Source organism: Papio anubis, chromosome 14, assembly GCF_008728515.1.
Source record: "Papio anubis isolate 15944 chromosome 14, Panubis1.0, whole genome shotgun sequence".
NCBI classification, from domain to species: Eukaryota; Metazoa; Chordata; class Mammalia; order Primates; family Cercopithecidae; genus Papio; species Papio anubis.
The window spans coordinates 10,532,463-10,537,585 of NC_044989.1; the positions used below are offsets into that span (position 1 = coordinate 10,532,463).

Below are 5,123 nucleotides of genomic sequence, written 5' to 3' on the forward strand. Positions count from 1 at the left end.
TGTATTATGTGCACTTATTTTTTTCTGGGAAGAGTGACCAGCAGAGAATCAAAGGAGTCTATGACCCCGGAAAACGTTCTGACCCTCTGGTGTGGAGTGAGGGAGCAGTGGGTGAGAATGGAGACTCAGGTCAAGCAGACCTGAAGGACGGTCAGGGAAACAGCATCGGAAAGGAGCCAGGCAGGGAGTGGGCACGGATGCAGGGAGTGGGCACGGATGCAGGGAGTGGGCACGGATGCAGGGAGGGTGGGGGGCATTCCGAGTCATGGAAGTCACAAGAGGGGGTGGCTCCAGAAGAGAAGATCAAAGAAGGAGAAATGGAGCAGGGAGGACTAACCAATATGGCAGAACCCGCTCACTGGGCTCACAAAGGAGAAGAGTGTGGCTTCTAAGGCGGTGGCAGGGGAAGAAACCAAGCTGTGGAGGGCTGAGGAGGGCGTGGCGCCCACCCGCACTTGCTTTCCCTAAGCCATGCGGTTTCTTAGCCCTGGGCACTGCATTTTCTCTTCCCAGGGCCCCTCATGCTCTTCCCTCCACTCCTCACATATCTGGATCATTCTAAACTTTCAGGCACTAGACTGGGTGCGGGGCTCATGCCTGTAATCCTAGCACTTTGGGAGGCCGAGGTGGGTGGATCACCTGAGGTCAGGAGTTTGAGACCAGCCTGACCAACATGGTGAAACCCCATCTCTACTAAAAATACAAAAATTAGCTGGGTGGGGTGACGAGCACCTGTAATCTCAGTTCCTTGAGAGGCTGAGGCAAGAAAATTGCTTGAACCTGGGAAGGGGAAGTTGCAGTGAGCCAAAATCATGCCCCTGTGCTCCAGCCTGGGCAACAAGAGTAAAACTCTGTCTCAGAAATAAACAAATGAATAAATAAATAAACTTTCAGGCACTGTTGTTGCTTCAGAAAGAACACTCACTGAAGTACATTTTCTCAGTTTCTCTCAGTCTCTCTCTCTCTCTTGTTTTTTTTTTTTTTTTTTTTTGAGATGGAGACTCACTATGTTGCCCATGCTGGTCTCAGATGATGTCCCACCCTTCCCCACTTTGGCCTCCCAAAGTGCTGGGATTACAGGTGTGAGATCCCATGTCCGGCCTGCTCAGTCTCATTGCCTCTTTTTGTCTTCTTCATAGGACTTTAAAAGAATATGTGCACTTCTCATTTTTAGTTACCTATCTGCTTGCCGATTTCCTGCCTTCTGCATTGGAATGTAGGCTTCAGGAGGTCGGCGGCCTTGTCTGTTGAGTTTTCCTGGTTCTCCCGAGCCATGAGCCTGGTGCACGTGCAGGTAGGTCCTCCGCCATGGGGGGAGTGCATGTGCGTGCAGGCAGTTGCTGATGACTGTGATGAGGCCTCCCTTCTGAGGAGCTGAGATACTCAGGGAAGGACAGAGATTAGATAACGGCTGATGGGCATCAGGGACCCTGGAGGATGGCATTAGGACAGAAGGCAATGGTGCATGCTTGCCAGCTGAGGGGAGGGGTCAATCTAATGAGTCTGAAGATAAAAGAAAATGAGGAAATAGCCGATGGGAAGCTGGGGAGGATTCTGTGTCCAAACAGGAGGTGGTAATGACCTTGAACCCCAGGTGCTACATCCCTTGAGCTAAGAAGAAAGAGGCAACCCTGGGAGAGGGTGAGACTGTGATATAACAAAAAATGTAGCCAGGCACAGTGGCTCACGCTGGTAATCCCAGCACTTTAGGATGCTGAGGTGAAAGTGTCATTTGAGGCCAGGAGTTCAAGATCAGCTTAGGCAACATAGTGAGACCTACTTTAGGATGCTGAGGTGAAAGTGTCATTTGAGGCCAGGAGTTCAAGATCAGCTTAGGCAACATAGTGAGACCTCATCTCTACAAAAAATAAAAAAATTAGGCGGGCATAGTGCCTGTAACCCCAGGTACTCAGAAGGCTGAGGTCCTGTGCTCCAGCCTGGGTCCTGTGTCCAGCCTGGGTCCTGTGTCCCTTGAGTCCTGTGCTCCAGCCTGGGTGACAAAGGGAGACCCTGTCTCAAAAAAAAAAAAAAAAAAAGGCTGAGCTAGGCTGGGATTCTGCTGAAACAAGGCGAGGTACAGAGAAGGAAAGATGCTGATGAGGGGGAGGTTCAAGCAGCCCAGGGTTCAGGCTCGGCTGGAAGAGAAGCAGGACCAGGAAGAAGTGATGGGGTGGGAGGGAGCAGAGGCGGTGTGTGAGTTAAGGAGAAGGTGTGGTGGGAGGCAGGCATGGGGGATGGAGGTGGGGTCAGAGAGTGGGGTCCTGGTATTCAAGATTTCAGGGGCGGAGCAGTTTCAGGTGATGACAAGGTACAGGGTGTGGCACAGGAGTGGGCACCTGAAGGGAGAGAAAAGGGAAGGCCTTGGAGTGGAGGAAGTGAAGGTGCACAGAGGCGGCCATTCGGTGTCCTGCGCGGGGCACTGAAGCCACCCTTCCTGGGCTGAAGCAAAATACCGCTCTAAAGCTAGATGCCTGAGTACTCACTGCGCAAGGGGGAGTGGGCAGTGGGCATTCATCATTCATTTCTTCATTCAGGGAAATACTTACTGTTTATTAACTTTACCGCATGGTGAGCCAGGCAGACGCAGATGCTTCCCTAGTGGATCTGACTGTCTCCCACGAAGCCATCATAGCAGACACACGTGAGTTTCTCTGGTCCCTTCCTAGGAGGGGCAGAGGGTGCTCAGCAGGATGGCAGGAGGCCTGGGGAGCAGAGGCTTCTACACAAGTGTGGAGGTATCGGGGTCTGGCAGCAGCAGCCTGGAGGGCAGAGACCTCAGTTCCCCACGGTGTCCTCAGGGGAGGGCCATGGCAGGGGTGGAGGCAGGTGGATGATGTCACAGGGTCTCTGTACTCCAGAAGATGGCTCCAGGGAGCTGCAGGGCTTTTAGGATCTAGGGAGGACACAGGCAGATTGGGAAGAAGCAGAGGTGCCCAGGAAGTAGACGGGAGGGATGGTCTACAACATTGTAGCAGGACTAGCCGCAGACAAACCTCCTCAGACACTGAAATAAAGAAGGAAGGGGTTTATTCAGCCAGGGGCCTTGGCAAGACTTCTGTCTCAAGAGCCGAGCTCCCCAAGTGGGCAATTCTGGTCCCTTTTAAGGGCTCACAACTCTAAGGGGGTGCGTGTGAGAGGGTTGTGACTGATTGAGCAAGCAGCGGGTACCTGACTGGGGGCTATGTGCACCAGTAATTAGATCGGAACAAAACAAGATAGGGATTTTCACAGTGCATTTCTATACAATGTCTGTAATCTATAGATAACAGAACCAATTAGGTCAGGGGTCGGTCTTTAACTACCAGGCCCAGGGTGCGGCGCTGGGCTCTCTCCCTATGGATTTCATTTCTGCCTTTTAGTTTTTACTACTTCTTTCTTTGGAGGCAGAAATTGGGCATAAGACAATATGAGGGGTGGTCTCCTCCTTTAACATGAGGGCCCCCCCATCAAACTCCACACTCTTGGGTAACTTCCACAATGCACACGAGGCTCAGGCTTGCACCCAACCCAGACCCACACATGCCTCTGACTCCCACAAGTGAGTGCACCCCTGTTTCTACTGACATCTCGAAAGTCCTACCTTGTATGCTGTCACATATTGCAATGGCTTCACTCTGCCAATAGACTCAGCAGGCTTCCAGCAAACAAGAGACCTGGAGAAAACCAGCGCTGTTACTCCATGGCTTTCGTGTGCCAAGGCAGAAGGAACCATTATTCCTTCACAACATTCGAATCCAAAATTCCCTATTCTCATAGTGCCCATTTCCCAAGTGTATACACCTTAAAAATGATGTGCGCTGAAAAGAAAAGTTGCTAATTCCTGATGTTGTATTCTGTCCATCTATCAGTGTGCCACTCCCGCCAAATAAATCCTGGGGGAGAGAGAAGGGGGTCACTCACATTAGCATAAATGTTCATAGGTGAAACCAGCAGTTCTAAATGGGATCTTGAAAACCTCTTTAAGAAAATGATGGGGGCCGGGCGTGGTGGCTCACACCTGTAATCCCAGCACTTTGGGAGGCTGAGGTGGGAGGATCACTTGAGCTCAGGAGTTCCAAACCAGCCTGGCCAACATGGTGAAACCCTGTCTTTACTGAAAATACAAAAATTAGCTGGGTGCGGTGGCAGGCGCCTGTAATCCCAGCTACTAGGGAGGCTGAGGCAGGAGAATCGCTTGAACGAGGGAGGTGGAAGTTGCAGTGAGCTGAGATCGCGCCACTGCACTCCAGCCGGAGCAACAGAGCAAGACTCTGTTTCAAAAAAAAAAAAAAACAACAACAGGACAAGTGTTCTTCTGAGAATCAGACATTACTGACCTCTAAAGTTATTAATCAGTGTGTGTTCTCTGAATTTCAAGTTTCCACGATGTTTATCAGCTATTGGCAAATTAAGCGCATATTATTTATGGCAATGAGCAATATATTTTTTCCAAATAATTAAACATTTGATATATTTACTAAAGAATTAAAAATCACAATGTCTATCAAAATAATTATAAGAATTCATGTATTAAACAAACATTTGCTGACAACCTACTTTACGCCAGGCACGGTGCCAGGCATTAACATAGAGCTGAGCTGGGGGTGCCCTCTAGTAGCTCCCAGTGTGAGATCAGACAGATGAGGACGCAGGACTTTGGGATCAGGCACTAAAGCTGTGATAGAGGGATGGGAGATGCCAGGGGCAGAAGCCCAAATGAGGATCGTGAATGGTTTCAAGGGCAGGTCATGCTTGAGCTGACTTGATTTTTTTTTAATTAAAATTTTTTTTAAGTATTTTATTTTATTGTTTGAGATGTGGTCTCACTATGTTGTCCAGAGGCTGGTCTCGAACTCATGAACTCAAGCGATCTGTCTGCCTTGGCTTCCCAAAGTGTTGGGATTATAGGTGTGAGCCACCATGCCCAGCCATGTACCCCTGAACTTAAAATAAAAGTTATAAATAGGCTAGGTGCGGTGGCTCATGCCTGTAATCTCAGCACTTTGGGAGGCCAAGGCAGAAGGATTGCTTGACCCCAGAAATTCAAAACCAGCCTAGGCAACATAGGGAGACCCTGCTCCATTGAAAAAAAGAAGATGTAAGTAGGTTAGCCAGGTGTAGTCATATGCACCTGTATGTGGTGC

At 49.7% G+C, this 5,123-nt stretch overlaps 1 long non-coding RNA gene across 1 annotated transcript; it reads right to left on the reverse strand.

Moving 5' to 3' along the window:
• Nucleotides 1-1,007: 1,007 nt before the first annotated feature.
• Nucleotides 1,008-4,051, reverse strand: LOC103876729. The gene is made up of 3 exons (XR_002516899.2): nucleotides 3,581-4,051; nucleotides 2,775-3,004; nucleotides 1,008-2,662 (listed from the first exon to the last, which is right to left on the reverse strand). It is a non-coding gene; the product is annotated as an uncharacterized LOC103876729 (long non-coding RNA).
• Nucleotides 4,052-5,123: the final 1,072 nt, after the last annotated feature.